Genomic DNA, 20,217 nt, shown 5'->3' with positions numbered 1-20,217 from the left:
CTATTCCAGACCCAAGCTAAAGTGAATGATAAGCTGATTAAGTTGATAATTGATGGTGGTAGCTGCCACAACCTTGCTAGCATGGGAATGTGTGAGAAGCTTGGGCTGACCCTGATGAAGCATCCTCACCCCTACCATGTGCAATGGTTTAGCGATTGTGGCGATGTGAAGGTGCAGTACTTGGTGAGAGTTACTTTCAAAATACATGATTACACCGATACTGTTGATTGCGATGTTGTGCCTATGACTGTTTGCCACTTGCTATTGGGGCGGCCATGGCAATTTGATAGAAGTGTTCTACATGAAGGCCGGGACAACACCCATGCTTTGAAGTGGCAAGGTAAAGGCATCAAGCTGCTACCCATGACACCAAATCAGATTATAGCAGCAAACATGCAAAGGAAGATTGAAGTAAAGAATATAAGTGAGGATCAACTTGAGAAGAAGAAGATGACTGCCATCCACAAGTCAGTGAGTGAGGGTCACAAAGCAAGCTTGAATGGAAAGAGGAAGAGTGAGAAGCAGAAGTTAGTTATGATAGCTACTAAATCTGAGATGAAGGAAGTGAGAGATAACCCCAAAATGGTGCATTTTGTACTGCTGTACAAGGGTGCAATGCTTTCTACTAATGACTTAACTCCTCTTCCTAGTGTTGTTTGTAGTCTGTTGCAGGACTTTGAAGATGTGTTTCCGGAGGAGATACCAGCGGGTCTACCTCCACTTCGTGGGATTGAACATCAGATCGACCTCATCCCAGGAGTTTCCCTTCCTAACCGACCACCGTACCGGACTGACCCCAAACAAACCAAGGAGATTCAGCGACAGGTGCAGGTGCTGCTAGAAAAAGGGTATGTGCGAGAAAGTCTTAGCCCTTGTGCTGTCCCTGTTATCCTTGTCCCTAAGAAAGATGGTACATGGAGAATGTGCGTTGATTGTAGGGCAATTAACAACATCACTATTCGGTATCGTCATCCCATCCCTAGACTTGATGATATGCTGGATGAACTTAGCGGTGCTGTTATATTCTCTAAAATTGATTTGCGTAGTGGGTACCATCAGATTAGGATGAAAGAAGGGGATGAATGGAAGACAGCTTTTAAAACAAAATCAGGTTTATATGAATGGTTAGTAATGCCCTTTGGTTTGACTAATGCACCTAGCACATTCATGCGCTTAATGAATCATGTTTTGAGAGTTTTCATTGGGAAATTTGTTGTGGTTTATTTTGATGACATTCTAATATATAGCCGCACCATGGAAGAGCATGTAGAGCATCTTAAACAAGTGCTGCAAGTGCTTAGATCTGAGAGATTGTATGCTAACATGGAGAAGTGCACGTTTTGCACAAACAAGGTTGTGTTTTTGGGCTTTGTTGTTTCTGCACAGGGAGTAGAAGTTGATGAATCTAAAGTTGAAGCTATCAAAAATTGGCCTACGCCTGTCAATGTAAGCCAAGTAAGAAGCTTTCATGGTCTCGCTGGTTTCTATCGGCGTTTCGTGAAGAATTTCAGCACCATCGCTGCTCCTTTGAACGAGCTCACCAAGAAAGGTATTGAATTTGTCTGGGGTAAGTCACAAGAAAGTGCTTTTCAAGAACTCAAGAAATGTCTTACTGAAGCACCTTTGCTTGTTCTGCCTGATTTTAACAAATCATTTGAGGTCGAATGTGATGCTAGTGGTTTGGGCATTGGAGGTGTTCTGATGCAAGAAGGAAAACCAGTGGCTTACTTTAGTGAGAAGTTGGGAGGAGCTCAACTGAATTACCCTGTGTATGATAAGGAATTGTATGCTCTTGTTCGTGTTCTTGAGACTTGGCAACATTATCTTTGGCCTAAAGAATTTATCATTCATTCTGATCATGAAGCTTTAAAGTATTTGAAAGGCCAAGCCAAACTGAACCGTAGGCATGCTAAATGGGTAGAATTTATTGAATCTTTTCCATACCTTGTGAAATATAAGAAAGGGAAAGATAATGTTGTTGCTGATGCTTTATCTCGTAAGGTTATTTTACTGAACCAACTGGATGTAAAGGTGCCTGGATTAGAAAATTTGCGAGCATTATACCCTTCTGATCATGATTTTGCTGAACCATACCTAAAATGCAAAAATGGGAAGGGTTGGGAAAAGTTCCATGTGCATGATGGATTCTTATTTCGTGCTAACAAGTTGTGTGTCCCAGACTCGTCCATTCGTTTGCTTTTATTGCAGGAATCCCATATGGGTGGATTGATGGGTCACTTTGGACGAGAGAAGACGTACTCGCTGCTCAGCGACCACTTCTATTGGCCCAAGATGAGACGCGATGTTGAGAGGTTTGTGCAGCGATGTACAACATGTCATAAGGCCAAATCAAAACTGAACCCCCATGGTTTGTATACTCCGCTTCCTGTTCCTAATGCACCTTGGGAGGATATTAGTATGGATTTTGTGTTAGGACTGCCAAGAACTAAGAGGGGGAGGGATTCAGTTTTTGTAGTGGTGGATAGGTTTTCTAAAATGGCACACTTTATTCCCTGTCACAAGAGCGACGATGCATCGCATGTAGCTGATTTGTTTTTCAGGGAAGTTGTGAGATTGCATGGCGTGCCGATGACGATTGTTTCTGACCGAGATGTGAAGTTCATGAGTTATTTTTGGAAGACCTTGTGGGCCAAGCTTGGGACAAAGTTGTTATTTTCCACAACTTGTCACCCACAAACTGATGGACAAACTGAGGTTGTTAATCGCACCCTCTCCATGTTGCTGCGCACAATGATAAAGAAGAGCTTAAGGGAGTGGGAAGATTGTTTGCCTCATGTGGAGTTTGCCTACAATAGAGCTGTGCATTCCACCACCAAAATGTGTCCTTTTGAGGTGGTGTATGGTTTCAAACCAATCACCCCACTTGATCTGCTGCCTCTACCATTGCAAGAGCGAGCTAACATGGAGGCCTCAAAAAGAGCTGATTATGTGAAGAAAATTCACATGAAGACCAAAGAAGAGATTGAAAAGAAAGTAAAGTGCTATGCTTCAAAGGCAAATAGGCATCGCAAGAAGTTACTTTTCCAACCAGGAGATTTAGTATGGGTGCATCTAAGAAAGGACCGATTTCCTGAGAAGCGCAAGTCCAAGCTAATGCCTCGTGGTGATGGCCCATTCCGCGTTCTTGAGAAGATTAATGATAATGCTTACAAGATTGAGCTCCCTGGCGATGACTATGCAGTGAGTGCTACCTTCAACGTCGCAGATTTATCACCATTCTTTGGCTTGGAAGAAACAGAGTCGAGGACAACTCCTTTTGAAGAGGGGGAGGATGATGAGGACATCCCCAACAACACTCATTCTCTTGGTCATGGGGCAGACTTGGTTGACGCTACAAGTCCCTCACAAACTGTTGATGCCAATAAAGGTCCTATGACAAGAGCTCGATTGAAACAAATGCAACAAGAGGTGAATCTGTTCCTTAATGATTGCAATCATACTTTTAGTGAGAATTGTTTACTACCTAATGGGAATACATTGCTTGTTCTCAGGTTTGAATCACATGTCACATGGGAGAACAAGGATGAGCTGGACATGTGTGGTGACGCTACTGTCCATAACTGCTTGGTTGTGCATTTGATGAGGACATAGCGCTACCATGGACACGACCACCTCCTCGACCAGTCCGACCACCTTCTCGACCATTCTCCACCAGTCCAACGACCTCCTCGACCAGTCATGCCGACCAGTGCTGGTGTGCTCATCGACAAGTCAGGCTTCGCCTTTGACTACTTGGGAACCTGACAAGCCAAGACTACTCTAGAACCCGACAAGGCAAGGCGAGATGGTCCTACATGACTCCTTTTGGGCCACACCATTTTGGTTGGTTTGTATGTTATGTTTGAAAACAATTAGAGTCTTTCAGCCTTTTATGAAGCAAACTGCACATGGGCTGTTGTTTTTATTGTTGGGCCAAGTCCAGCCCATGTAGAACTAAGGGCAGGGGTTGCCCTCACTATATATACCCACCTGTAACCTCCCTTCTAGGGTCAACCACGAATTTGAACTAGCAGCAGCCATTTCTTGTCTCTAAGGTTTGAGTGTGCAGCAGCCACCCCCTTGGAGATTGAGAGATTTGCTAGTTATATCTGTTGTTCTTGTGTATTCCTTTGGATTTGCAGCTGCAACAGCGTCTACTTCCCGTGGTCAAGTAGACAAAGACCGAATCGTGTGGTTGGGCGAATTCTTTTGTCATAGGTTGCTGCTCAAGCAGTGGTTGGTGCCATCGGTTCGTCAGGTTGCACGGGTCAAGTTATCCCCCACGATTCTACGACGAGAAGATCGGGCAACTCTCCTGCATCAACCAGGGCATCGGAGTGGGGAAACTTCACCCCTTCAGAGTTATCGAAGGTGAATGTCACGGGGGTGTCAGCCCATTCGGGGACCTGCCGATGGATGCTAGTTGCTCTGATGTGGTTTACCCCACGTGTGTAGTCTTGCCACTGCCACTTCGAAGCGCAGCAGGAGCTCCCTCCTCTAGTTATAGCGAGGATGACTTGTTTGCCTTGGGCCCTTTCATTGTTGTTTCGCTCCACGGATGATCGAAGTGGAGAGGGTAAGGTTTTTAGCCTCCAGCTGTGGAGGATTCTGTAAGGCCAGATGATCAACTTGCCAGCTTGCTGGTGACCTACAATCTTCGGACCTCTCGTCGATGGCCCCCTCAGCAGCAGCAAAGGCTGCCTGCCTCCCAAGGTACTCCTCTTGGAAGGTTGTGAAGGTCCGGCAGTTGTCGGTGTTATGTCCTTGTACCGCTTCGTGTAGAGCGCACCAGGATTCCTCCTTGAGATACCGGCTCGAGGCACGATTTTGCTCCGAGAAGTCTCTGGAGCATCCTCAGCCACACCCTCTGGGACAGTTTTACTTTGGTGCCTCACGGCCTTGGTTTATGTTGTTGATGTTTTGGCACTATCACTGTCGCCCTCTTTGGGACCTGGAGGTATGAGCCTCCTCGAAGCCCCCTCTTCGCTGGGGGAGGGGTGCGTGTGATGATCCCGCCTACAATGTGACTTCTTGGGGTCGACGCGGGAAGTCTCTGTAGCTCATGAGAGCGTCTAGCGGAGTTTTTCCTCCTTTGCACGTGTATATTCCTCGAACTTGCTCATGAGGACTTCCACCGTGTGTATGGGGCGCCGGTTTAGCCGATCATACAGGGGTCCTTCGGCCAGACCCTAGGTTGCGACATCGATGACTGAAGAGTCCGATATGCCCCTAATCTGGGTGTTGGTTTGAGAAAACCTTCGGAAGTAATCCCGAAGGGTTTCGTCTGGTTCCTGCCTGATAGTGAATAGGCTTCCGGAGGTCACCGACTCGACAAAGGTGCCCTGGAAGTTGCTGCGGAAGAGGTCTCAGAGTTAGGACTAGGCGTGAATGGTATCAGGGTCCAGTGCTCAGAACCAGTGTATGGGAACCCCTTCCAGGGCGAGAGGGAAGCATTTAGCCATGGTGGCCGGTCCGCCTCCGGTGGCCTCTAAGGTGAGGGCGTAGGAACAGATGAACTCATCAGGGTCTGAATCGCCCTTTAACTTAGGTAGCTTCGGGGTCTGAAAGCCCTTCAGGAAGGGTATAGTCTATATGTCGGCCTGTAGGGGAGAGTCTTAGTCTTGTAGAGGATCCTCGCAACGCCAGCTCCGAGGCTCCGGAAGCTGAACATGATGGGTCCTAGTGTCAAAGAGATAATCGGCCCTTAGGGCCTGGGTCAGAACAGCGTTGGTCGTCACGGGGGCGGTGGTGGTCGTGCGGGTAGCTTGCTGCTCGACCCGTAGGTTCGTCTGTAGCTCCTCCATATGGGCCAACAATACTGCTAGGCGTGATTGATGCTCGGGTGAAATGGTGTTTTCAGTGGTGGCGCAGGCCACAGTCCCTAGGGTGCAGCGAGGGCCTCACTATGTTGCTGCTGTTGCTGCAGGGCCTCCGAAGATAGGAGCCCTTCGGTGCCGGCCATAGCTATGGTCGTGGCCGGGTCAATGGTGGCCATAAGGCCCTCGTTCCTCCCGGTTGGGGGCCGTCGTCGACACGGCCTGTGCTTAGTCACCAGCCGTACCTGCGGCATTGGTGGTCTTCTTCTTGGGTTGCATCCTGCCTCTCTTAGCACTTCTGTATCCGAGTCCCCACGGACGACGTGCTGTTAGCGCAAGAGATCATCTTACGCTAACAAGTACGGTGAGAGTTTCTTCTAAGGAGGAGACTCAAGTTTGGAGACGAAGTTTGAGAACTTGAATCGAAGTTCGAGAGGAAGGGGTAGTGAAAATGTATTGATAGTAGAAAAGATTGTCCTTAGCTTGATGGCCATGGCCCTACATTTATAGGACTATCCCTGGCATAGCATACAAGTTATCGCCACTAACAAAGATCTAGGACTGGCCAAGTTACATAGCGTAGCTTAGGTAAAACTACTTTTTACCTTACTCAGGAGATAATATGTAGGTCTGGTCAGTGCAGGGCCGGTCGCCAAATGCGGTCCGGCACCGAACTGTTTCGTGTGTCAGGAGTCCTCCACTTGCGTCATCATGTCAGGATGGCATCCACTAGCCTTGGTACGGAATACCGATCACATCCTTGCAGGAGAAAGTGACCGGCGTTCCCCCTCTGGCAGATCTTTCTTGAGGCCTGATGACTCATCCCGTAGCCTTTGGGAAGCACTAGAGGCTAGGGCTGCGGAAGGCATGGCTCCGGGACGTTGAGGCTTCCCCGAAGCCCAAAGGTTCGAAAGCACCCTTCGGGGGCTTAGGTCCATAGGCATAGGCTAGCTGAGCCAAGGGGCCATCAGGGGTCCTTAACAATGACCCCTAACAATTATGTTAGGTCCTCCACACCATGTTGCCTTTTGAAATGCTTTTCGCTTAAATGCAACTTAACTTGTGGCTCACTCCTTACTACCCATTCCAAATTGCATAATCCTTGGAGTCAGGTTATTATACATACCCATAATGATTAATTCTTGTAAGAACCTTCGTACTCATGATGGTATTGTTGGACTTTTGCTAGTAATGATGATTTAGTTTATGGCTACTTCGTGCTAGGCAATGACGATGATGGGCAAGAGTAGTAATTTGCTACTCATAGTGTTTCGGTGGCGCCTTAGGTCATATGGCGCCACTTCTTTTGCTGTTTTCAGATGATATATCCACTGCGTATAAATGCTAATGTGCTAGGTTATAAACTTGATGTATTTTGCTTAGTCTAGTACCTAAATTATTGTATGTTGAGAGCTTGAACTTGGTAATTGGCTCTCATCTGTTAAATTTCAGCAAGTAGTTCTTGAAATTGTTGAACTTGTAATCACTCTAAAGACTTGTAATATATTTAATCTACTTGCTCTTTATTGTACCTTGATGTGATGAGGATTTTCATATATGTATGTGTTGCGATCTTAGGTATAAACACATACCGGAACTACCGAAATTGCTTTATATTTAATCATGTATGTTTGCGATTGTGGCTTTGAGATGTGGGTTAGCTCCTGGCATGTTAAGAGAAGGGCACATGCTAGCTCTCATCTTATTGGACGAATCACGGATTTCATTAATTTGAATACGATTTGGACAGTTCTCACATTATCAAATGCGGAGGGCTCAATCCGGAAGCTGAGGTCACGGCCAGGGGGGGGCTACAGACTCGAATGATGTTCTTATCATGCGGAGCAGGGATCCGAGCGGGAGCTGTGGTGACATGTTGCAAATCTCATCCTTTGTCAGCGGCATGGTGCTGGAGGGTGATGACTTCGCGGGAGTAGATTTGGTGGCAAATGGTGTTAGGCCACCGATACCAACTACTCTTCCTTCCTCCGCTTCCGCCAATCTTATGGTGACTTCAATAGCAGCCTCGACTCTGGTAAGTTGAACTTTAACCTAGATCCTTTGTGGCCATGCCTGTTCTTAATTTTCTGGGCATGCCTTAGCCTTTGACCTGGGATGCGAGAATGTGTTAGTTCCAGTGAGCTCGTCGAGCGACGGCCCTTGATTCCGAAGACGCCGGGGAGCAAAGGAGACGCACCCAGGAAGATACTCAAGAGAACAATGCCCCTCCTAGTCCTAGTAAAACCCTCACTGACCAAGAAATGGCTTAAATATGCTGAGAATTATTTCCTATGCATTTTGGATGTGCGGAATGAATTCGTCTTTCCCGTAGGTTAACTGAAATGCTGTCGACAGCCCCCAAGCCCTATCCTCCCTAATCTCCAACCCTTACCTCCTCTGAAGGAGATAGAAACAAACCTGGTGAACTCCCTACATTGGTGGCCACTAGTCAGGAATTAGAGGTAGCTATAACTGAGGTCGCCACAACCCCTCCACAAAAGAGGTACAAGATCTCGCTGGATGCAACCTGGGGGGACAAGCTCAAAGGGAGGCCAGCAACCGGACTCGGTGTTCAATGCCTTTTTTGTGATAAGAGTTGACATGTAGGTTAATAATCTAATCTGTGAAAAATGGGTACTAACCTTGAAGTTTTTTCTAGTTTGTCGTGCATCGCTTGAACGAGACCCGTTTGCGAGGCCAAGAAGGCCACCGTCTGAGTGGCTGAGCTTGATAAGGAAGCTATTGAGCTACACCACCAGCTCTCTTAGGTGATGGCCAAGAAGGAAGGCGGACACCATGCAAGAGGACCGAATGAAGGGTGAGCTTCTAGTACACCGACAGGCTGCTCATTCATTTTGTCTTCTTAACATGTCGCCTTGCAGAACTCTCAATGGCCTGAGAAGCCTTTAGCAAGGAAGGAGCCCATATGTCAGCCACCCAACAACAACTCATCGTAGCACTCAGCGTCTTCCAGGAGGCGCTTGCCGGATTTGGGATCCGAACAAAGGCTCTCGGCGAAGAGGATGCTCTAGGACTCGCAACCCGAGCCACCAGGCTTGCCGAGGCATTTGGTGGGTTCTGAGGGACGGTCACCGAACACCTTTCGAGTTAGTCCCAGTGGAGCATGGAGCTGGCACTCACCTTTGCACTAGCCGTCCTGAAGACCCGCCAACCAGAGCTCAATACAAGTGTCACCCTAGAAGGCTTTGGGAATGAGACGGAATAGTCATCATCAGAGAAGGTTGAGGAGGTGAATGGGATAGCTAAGGCCTCCATGGATGAGATGGACTTCTTGCCCTCGTCGTAGTTTTTCCTTTTTTCTTTACCCTGCGGTTTGTAAAAATCACTTGGTAGATTTTGTCAGTTTAGTCGTGAACTTAAACAATTTTCACGCTTGATTGGAGTACTTTGTGCTAGACTCTTTGATAGCATATCATGGTTTTCTTATTGGCTTTTTTCTTTCGATTAGTTCGGGATACGTTGATATATCGAAACATTCAATTCCATACAGCAATGCCTTATGGATGTAATGTCATATCTTCTTTTACATCGCAACCCTCTCGCGCAATGAATGATACATACTGGTACGGTCGTGATCTTTACGACCTAACTTCCAATGCATATAAAATGCAATGCAGTGCAATTGATGCACTTCAAATGCCATCTAGCATTCACATATACCACACACTTCAATATGTGTAACATAAATATGATATATCACATAAGGCCTTATATAAACATGTGCCAATGATATCAACAAAGAAGTGAAACTTCAAAGAGAAATAACATGGTTCATGATCTTTCGCATAGCAGCATATATAACATACCTCTATTGGACTAAAAGACACTAGCATGGATAATTGTTCCCATGCAATCCATCATCAAGTTAAGTGATACACTTATATTAGCTCCTGATTTCACTTCTTCCATGTATCACATTATGTGTATGATAACAAGACTGCATTAACAAATCTTCTTATGCCACTTAAAATAGCCAAGATAGAAACTTCCTTTAGAAAACTAACCAAATGCTACAAAGGCATAGGTACAACCTACACCTATAAATGAGAGAAACTAAAGTTCGAACTTTTTTACCTTCCATTTAGAATGATTTACCAAATCTCACTTCTCTAACCCAACAAAGGCCATAACATGATGGCTCTATCATCATCTACATATCCCCAAGGTTTTAAAAAAATGCATCATCGGCAGACCCTAGCACAATCATTTTACGATGCATAAGTCGTTTCAACATTTCAAAATTTTAGCCACAAAGTGTAACCAGGTGGACAACTCTTTCCTGCTAAAAACTCAAGCATCGTACTATCATCCTACTCACATGAACAACATAAAGGCATAAACTCTCATGAGCAACATAAAGCAAGAACTTCAACATATAAGACACTTAGGGCATACCTCAACTTGAATCATATCACAATATGAATGAAGCATCATTTAGATAGGTTATATAAGTTTGGTGTTTGCCCTGAAATTTAATGTTTAGGCAGAATAAATAACAAGATAAAACTGTAGCAACCACCGTTACGTTTACTTACCTTCACCAGCGAAGAAGATAAGACGTACACGCCTCGTTGCAATACCACCTGCTCATGCACTCACATAACAGCATCACAACACAATAAATAACATACAAACAACAAGGAACACGGTCTGATGCCTCGCAACCGGCTAAACCTACAAACTGACATCTTCACATTCATTTGACTGCAGAAATGTTGTTTCACTTTTTCATATCTATTTTTCTAACAGAAATATGATAACAAACAAATACATATTTGGAAACTACAGAACGATAGCTACAACTTTCGTAGAGAAAATGTAATTTTATCATGCCTCTAATGTCGCCTAAACGGACTCTCAACACAGCATTGACAAATTGTCACTGATTTCGAACAGCAGTCATCTAAAACTGAATATCTCCAAAACTACTAAACTAAAAAATTCTAAAATTCGGTGGACATGGAGATAACAACAAGAGCTACAACATTAGTATAAAATTGATCAACATAAAAGGTCATTAACTAGAACTAAACATGCTCTGAACATTGACTGAATTTTCTGATAGCCAAAACAAGACAATCTATATTGATGGAACATAACTGGAGTTTTACTTAACCAAAAATTACGTTCTTTAGCAATATGAAAAGCATAAGAAAACCTCTACAACTTTTCTTCACATTGGAAACTGGTTCGGCCTCTGAGACGGTCGAAAACCGAATAGATCTATGACTGTCCCACACCACATTAGAACCTGACAGCCAACTTCAAAACTCCGTAACTCCAAAACTAATTGGGCTAAAATCGTGAAATTTCACAAGCACAGAGATCTTTGAATCCCCTACAATGTTGATATGGGTTTGGCAGATTCGACCTATAACATAGATAAAAACTGAGCCCTAGTTGAATGCACAATTTGACAGAAAATAGCAACCCAAATTCGAGGTTAAACTCTAATATCCCTCTAATCCTCTAATTCTCATGACTAAAAAAAACTTCTCCAACAACCAATTGTAGAGAAAAACATGGTTTTGCACCTCACCTAGGGTTCCCTACAAAATCTTTGCAGTAGCACCTCTCCTCCTCCACCCTTTCCCTTCTCTTCTCCTCCTTTCTGCAGCCCTTCTCCTCCTCCACTTCCACCTCCTTCTCCTTCCTCTTGGGCGCCCAGATCAGCAACAGCAGGGGGAGAGAGAGATGTGCCAGCAGCCAAGGGAGGGGCGGCTCGGTTGTGTGTGCATCCGGCCCTCTTATCTCTTTTTTTTTTAACTTTTCCTCTTCCATCCAACGGCCAAAATTAATTGGGTTTGCCACGGATTCGCTGGTATCCTAATGGGATGTTTAAATAGTAAAATGGAATTGTCTCGACGAGATCTACACATCCGTGGTATCTGATCGTTCTTCTGAGCAACGAGTCTATAAAGTCAAATTTTGCACTTTCGAAGACCCATGGCAACCGCTTTATTTTATTTTGTAAACACTTGGGGTATTACATTCTCCCCTCCTTAAAAGGATTTGTCTACGGAATCCATCGACTCCACAACTACTATAGAACAAGTTAGGAAGCAACTAAACAATGAGTCTCAAAATGTATTACTTAGAGACCTCGAGTACTACAAAAGTATCTGCTACTCAAGGTCAATAAGACACTTCCCACTCCGACTAGTTCGTCCAATGAACTCTACAAAACATGCTATGAAGATCCCAACCTACGCACTAGGCAATACTTAACTCTGATATCCTACTTCACCATCATCGACTCTAAACCCGATCTCAAGCTTCAAATCATGAGGACACTTCCTCAGCAAGGAGCCCAACCACTATTAGCACTACACTCGCAGGCTCCGACAACTGCAGCCCGAAGACAAAGTACCATATAGGCAACAACAAAGGAGAGGCAAAATACCTTGGCTACATGTTCCAGTGGTACCAAGCCATACCAAGACTTTGGTTTGCAATATCCTTAGAAGCACAAGGTCGCCAACAACAGCCCTTAGATCCTGACACCGTACTAACAAGCCTCGAATGAGCCATCCAAAAAGAACAACAAGACGGCTACTAGGGCAAACAAACTCCGTCACAACAATAACGCAAGCTTGGCGTTCGCATCTAAAAAGATCAACTTTAGCACACCAGCAGTCTCCCCATTCCTCTAGCAATGAGGGAACCCACGAGTCTCCACTGATATTATATCGATGAGACAAGAGAAACTCTCTTCGACAACCTTTGAGACCAAGGCACTAGCGGCCTAGGAACACCCTCTATGGCCGTACAACTGCACCCTAAAACCCTGCTTAGTTGGCACCACTAAAGTCATGTCAATAAGAACAAACGTCTTCCTTCGCTTCATCTTCGCCTCCCTCAAAGGAAGGATAAACATGAAACTTACACGATTAGGGATTTAATCCCAAAACATGCTGACACTTCACTTCGCCCACCAATCACTACTATCTTCAGAATATGAGTAGAACAGACTTGCTCAAGAAACAATCGCCACCTCAAGGCATAAACCTTACTTGGTCACTCTTATGCATAAGCACCACCGAGTCCAAAGGAAGTACTAGACACAAGAATCACACCCATGACATCAATGAAGATACACTTCACCATGATTTAAACCACATGTGAACAATGTGCATATATAAGTTAAATAGCAACACTGCATATTGAACCATAAGAGCCACTTCACTTCATCAAGCCTTATTTGCAATAAGGACAACATCATGATATGCATATAGATGTAATGACATACACTTCTGCACTCTTACCCGACAACGTAAGAGTTTGCATTGTACCATGACAATGTGCAATGCTACATCGATATGGTCGCAGCTGAGTGCGGCGACAAAACTTCAAATGCCAATGTCGTGCATATGATATGCTTCATATGACAATGATAAATAAAGCATGAACTCGCATGACAACATATGGAATCCTTTCCATGCAAAAGCATCAACAAGCATGACCATTCATCATTTCATCATTACTTCACTTACACTAAGCACATGATCATTCTTCATAATAAACATGTATAGAACAGTAAGAATTTCATTATTTCAGAATGATACATGAATCAGGCACGCTGGTTTAGGAGTGCATGTAGCCTTTACGACTACAGAAACAATCACATCAGTAATGGCATAGCTATTCCGACTACAAAGAAACAATTTGATCCCAAATAAAGACACGGAAGTACAAACCCTTGGCTTAAATACTAGATCTCAAAACCGCTCAAGACTAGGGTACAATCCTCAGCAAAACGACTGAAAGAACTTCTTGTAACCCCACTCAAGTCCTGCCCTCATCACAACACCACTGTCAACTAAAGACTATCTTCACTCCACAGGGAAGATCCCTACACCATTCTAAAGTTTAGGCTGAAAACACCATCATCTGCCTCTAGGTAAGGTGCACGTCGATCCACCTCTACGACATCCCGAGAACAAATAGTTAGAGTACACAGCATGGGGGCCAATCCATCCCATACTGAAACTACTCGCCTTGTATGTGGATCGTTGGATCACAAACCTAACACTCGGTCAACCTCACTTGGCAGTGCAGAAAAGGTATCATGGGGCCCGCCACTTAACCCATATGCAATGTCACACAACAGTTATGCTACTAGCCTTCCAAAACTTCCAGGTCCTACAAGCCATGGTAGCAACTTCAACCACAGAACATTCTCTCCACTACAACATAGATAACTAGAACACCATAATAATGTACTAACGACGAAACAACAAGGTGAACAGCCAATCACTAGCATAAGCATGTAAAGAAACACTTAAGTAACTCCAATAATACTTATTTCAAACAATACAGTAAGGCGGGAAAAGATAAACAAGACATATGCAATAAAATGCAACCGGTACCCATGTTACGAGTGTAAGTGTCTCAGGTTTATCATATTATTACCTAGGACCTAAAGTCTAGGCTCTGATACCAACTGTAACACCCTGGGAACCACCACAAGCCTGGAGCGCTACTAAACTACCTACGGACCTGCCGAACAAGAAAATTTCGACAGCACATCCCTAAAACTAGAAGATTAACTGACCATCACAAAACAGATATATCAATATCATCACACAAACAGAAATGACATCCTAGCTATGAGGAACAAGCCTCGACCATACATCCAAGCCACGGCGGGCAACCATATAACAAAGGCACGACAGCCAACCAACAACACAACAGGACTAAACAAAAGACAACAATAAATATGCATACGATATGCAGCTACCCATCCTGTATGCTCACCATCTCCTCACGGCACACCTAGAGAGATAATAGGGGTGAGATTCGAAAATCTCAGCAAGTAAACTAGTTTTACCAAGCTAAACAAACCACATTATTTAAAGCATCAATTTCATACTTTAACTTCTAAAAGGTAAATAAGACTTGTAGTGAAATATCAAAATCTAAGACATCATGAATAGAGATCAAGCCACATTAAAATAAGTGACTGTTTTACAAAAATGAACCACTGATAACAACATACCTTCTGTAGTTAATAAGATTACTCAAATATCTGCATACAATTCACCATAATCAAATTGTGTATGAAATATTATTGCAATGCAATATGATGCACATGAATAATGTGCAATGCAAATCCACATAAGACATCAATATCTTCATAAATCTGCAAGGCATACCACAATAGACATATACGGCATATCAACTTCCAATGCAACTTCCAACATATTCAAACATTCAATTCCGTACAGCAATGCCTTATCGATGCAATGACATATCTTCTTTCACATCATACCCCTCCTCGAGTAACGTACGATACGTACTGGTACAGTCGTGATCTTTATGACATAACTCCCAATGCATATAAAATGCAATGCAGTGCAATTGATGCACTTCAAATGCCATTTGGCATTCACATATACCACACTCTTCAATATGTATAACATAAATATGATATATCACATAAGGCCGCATATAAACATGTGCCAATAATATCAACATAGAAGCAAAACTTCAAAGATAAATCACATGGTTCATGATCTTTCGTATAGCAGCATATATAACATACCTCTATTGGACTAAAAGACACTAGCATGGATAATTGTCCCCGTGCAATCCATCAGCAAGTTAAGTGATACACTTATATTAGCTTCTGATTTCACTTCTTCCATCTATCACATTATGTGTATGATAACAAGATTGCATTAACAAATCTTCTTATGGCAATTAAATAGCCAAGATAGAAACTTCCTTTAGAAAACTACCAACTGCTACAAAGGCATAGGTACAACCTACACCTATAAATGAGAGAAACTAAAGTTCAAACTTTTTACCTTCCATTTAGCATGATTTACTAAATCTCACTTCTCTAACCTAACAAAGGCCATAGCACGACGGTTCTATCATCATCTACCGATCCCCAAGGATTTTTTAAAAAAATGCATCATTGGCAGACCCGAGCACAATTATTTTACGATGCATAAGTCGTTTCAACATTTCAAAATTTTAGCCACAAAGTGTAACCAGGTGGACAACTCTTTCCTGCTAAAAACTCAAGCATCGTACTATCATCCTACTCACATGAACAACATAAAGGCATAAACCCTCATGAGCAACATAAAGCAAGAACTTCAACATATAAGACACTTAGGGCATACCTCAACTTGAATCATATCACAATATGAATGAAGCATCATTTAGATAGGTTATATAAGTTTGGTGTTTGCACTGAAATTTAATGTTTAGGCTGAATAAATAAGAAGATAAAACTGTAGCAACCACCGCTACGTTTACTTGCCTTCACCGGCGAAGAAGATAAGACGTACACGCCTCGTTGCAACACCACTTGCTTATGCACTCACATATCAGCATCACAACACAACAAATAACATACAAACAGCAAGGAACATGGTCCTACATCTCGCAACCGGCTAAACCTACAAACTAACATCTTCACATTCATTTGACTGCAACAGTACTGTTTCACTTTTTCATATCTATTTTTCTACCATAAATTTGATAACAAAAAATACATATTGGAAACTACAGAATGATAGCTGCACCTTTCGTATAGAAAATGTAATTTTATCATGCCTCTAAAGTCACCGAAACAGACTCTCAACACAGCACTGACAAATTGTCACTGATTTCGAACAGTAGTCATCTAGAACTGAATATCTCCAAAACTACTAAACTGAAAAATTCTAAAATTGTGTGGACATGGAGATAAGAATAATATCTACAACATTAGTATAAAATTGATCAACATAAAAGGTCATTTACTAGAACTAAATGTGCTCTGAATATTGACTGAATTTTCTGACGGTCAAAACAAGATAGTCTACGTTGATGGAGCATAACTGGAGTTTTACTTAACCAAAAATTACATTATTTAGCAATGTGAAAATCATAAGAAAACCTCTACAACTTTTCTTCACATTGGAAAAACTGGTTCGGCCTCTAAGACGGTCCAAAACTGAATAGATCTATGACTGCCCCGCACCATATCAGAACCCAACAGCCAACTTCAAAATTCCATAACTCCTAAACTACTTGGGCTAAAATCGTGAACTTTCACGAGCACATAGATCTCTGAATCCCCTACAACTTTTGTTCATATAGGTTTGGCGGACTCTGCCTATAACATAGATAAAAACTGAACCCTTGCCGAATGCACAATCTAACAAAAAATAGCAACCCGAATTCGAGGTTGAACTCTAATATCCCTCTAATCCTCTAATTCTCATGACTAAAAAAAAATTCTCCAACAACCAATTACAGAGAAAAACATGGTTTTGCACCTCACCTAGGGTTCCCTACAAAATATTTGCAATAGCACCTCTCCTCCTCCACCCTTTCCCTTCTCTTCTCCTCCTTCCTGCAGCCCTTCTCCTCCTCCACTTCCACCTTCTTCTCCTTCCTCTTGGGCACCTAGATCAGCAACAACAGGGGGAGAGAGAGATGCGCCAGTAGCCAGGGGTGGGGTAGCTCGGTTGCGTGTGCATCCGGCCCTCTTATCTTTTTTTTTTATTTTTCCTCTTCCATCCAACGGCCAAAATTAATTAGGTTCACCATGGATTCGCCGGTGTCCTAATGGGACGTTTAAATAGTAAAATGGAATCATCTCAACAAGATCTACACATCCGAGGCCTCTTAACGCCCATGTGAACAACGTATCTAAAAAGTCAAATTTTGCACTTTCGGAAGACCCGTGGTCAACCACTTTATTTTGGGGTATTACAGCTTGAGTGGGAGGCATCGTAGCCCCAGTCACTCGTGGAATGCGATAAGGAGTCTTTTTGTAACCTCGAGTTCATAACGCAATGATCCTTCTCGTCTTGTTAGAATCTACTTTTAGAGGGTACACATTATGTGTATGATAACAAGATTGCATTAACAAATCTTCTTATGGCAATTAAATAGCCAAGATAGAAACTTCCTTTAGAAAACTACCAACTGCTACAAAGGCATAGGTACAACCTACACCTATAAATGAGAGAAACTAAAGTTCAAACTTTTTACCTTCCATTTAGCATAGGTACAACCTACACCTATAAATGAGAGAAACTATTTGTTCCTCGGGTGTACAAATTGCTACCAATGCTGAAAATGCTGCAGGTGTTGGAGGTGATTATGTGGGTGCACATGGCAGGAGGGAAAGAATGCTGAGTGTCGGATGATTCAACTGTATGTCACTCTTCTTCCATTGGATCCTTACAGGAGAGGTTCCCCTAGAGCTATGATCTCATCATTAGGGGGGACCTCCAATTTGTGTGACATGAAGTTCAGATGGACCATTTCCACCTGAACCACTACATAGCCCAGCTGCACCTCAACATAATGCAGCATCTCTTCTGTAGTGGCTGCACCAAATTCCTTGTGACCTCAATGGTGATACCACCAGGCCTAAATACGATGGCGTGGCGTGGGCCCGTCGAGGTCAACTATGTGATCATGTCAGCTCTGCTCCACCTCAATGAACGCATAACTACTCTTTCCCAGAACAACATGGCTTCCACTGACTAATGCAATCTGATGTCCCAATGCCTGAAGCAAGTTGCTGACACAGGCAAAGACATCCTTAGTGACTTCCACCCGAATCCTCTAAGAAAGCTGCTCAATGTCCATGGGCTCATTTATATTCCTCTTCCTATACATACCACAATGTTTAAGCCATTCATGCTTCCAACCCTAGTAATTGGAAAGTCCTTGAATCTAACTATGATGCTTAGGGTTTCCTAGGGCAATGAAGAGGATGTCCTTGTCCCTAATACTAGTGAATGGCCCTTGGTTAGCTTCTAGCTGCTTTTCTCTAATTTTTTCATAGACCTCTTGGGTCTCGATGCCCTTAAAGCTAATCGCTCCACTAGGCGACACGGTTGCCCCGCCTCGCAACCAAATCTTAGAACGCCCCTCAGGAATCTCATAAAATGGCACCGAGAGACCTTCCTTCTCATCTTTGTCATCCTCCTTTTGCCATTGAAGGATTTTTCCCTCATAACCACCTATGCCCAACCTGTGATTGTGCTTGTTGTGAGCCCAAATGCCCTTGTGATGATGAATAATGGATAGTTACCATATCTGAGTACCCCAGAGTTTTTCATAATTCTCGAGGCATATCTTTATCTTTAGAAGGGAATCCCTAGAAGAAAGGAAACTACCCGGTGAAACCCAGGGTATCCTGTAACCAGGAAGGTCTATCCTCAAGAATAGGGAGGAAGAGTGCAGAGGACGTACAACACCCCCATATATATACAGAGCCAAGGGACCCTGTGAAAGGGGGATCCGACAAGACAACAAGAGCCAAGGAAGAAGTCGTCGACTAAGTTTAGATCTATCTATGCTAGCTACACAATCCTTGTAACAGTCTCATATCAATACAAGACAAATAAGATGTGAGGAACCGTCCAAATAGTATTATAATTAATCATCAGGAGGATCATTATTCATAATCACAACCTCGACGATTAACCAGAATACCATTCCGGTAGTCCCGGCACCTGTTTTGTGCCCAGGATCGGAACACATGCCTTCCAACTCAAATATCACAACACAGTTTAATAGAGAGCAAGTAATTAAGCTGTATTACAATACTTAAACATGCAACTGCTTCCACAATTTACAACAAAAGAGGAACAACAACAACTATGCAGCGGAAGATAAAACTATACAACAAAAGAGTATGGAGCCGTATGCCCTTAGGCTCCATACCAAAAGCGCCGGAGTTCGGAGTAGAAGGTGCTACTCCTGCCCGCCACCCTGATCGGCAGGCACAAAATAGCCGAACACTGCCTCTTCCTCGCCAACCTACGAACCTGAAAGCAACTTAAGGGCAGCACCCCTTAGTACGAAGGTACTAGCAAGTCTTACACAGTATGAGTATATATATTCTCGACTCCAAGGATCATGCATTTAAAGCTGTAGCAAGGATTAAGACATGTTTAAGTTCATTAAGCGGTAAGCAACCTAGACTCTAGGTGTAAGCAACTGACTTAACCAACCACCGACTCAACCCTGCCAACCAACTGATCAGAACAGGTATATAAACAACAAGTGTATAAAAGTAAACCATTACCACCAAACCATCGACCACATACCGACCAAACCACCCAAACCAACCATGCCACAACCCACATCGAAACTCTACGACCAAAACATGGTCGCTCGGTGGAGATAAGCGATAGCGATGCTCATGACCGAGAGCGCGGCAGCTCGAACTGATTATACACCCTGGAGGGAGATACTCCTGGACCCACACGACACAGGGACCATACGGCTTGTGCCACCCGCTAAGATGCACACAATGGGGTACCCGTGACAACCTTTCCCAACTAGGCCCAACCATGTGGATCAACCATAGCTCGGCACGGCGGTATTAAAACTACTCCCCGAGCAAACTAATACC

This window comes from Phragmites australis, chromosome 18 (genome assembly GCF_958298935.1).
Source record: "Phragmites australis chromosome 18, lpPhrAust1.1, whole genome shotgun sequence".
NCBI lineage: Eukaryota > Viridiplantae > Streptophyta > Magnoliopsida > Poales > Poaceae > Phragmites > Phragmites australis.
Note: the sequence above shows the minus strand (reverse complement) of the source record.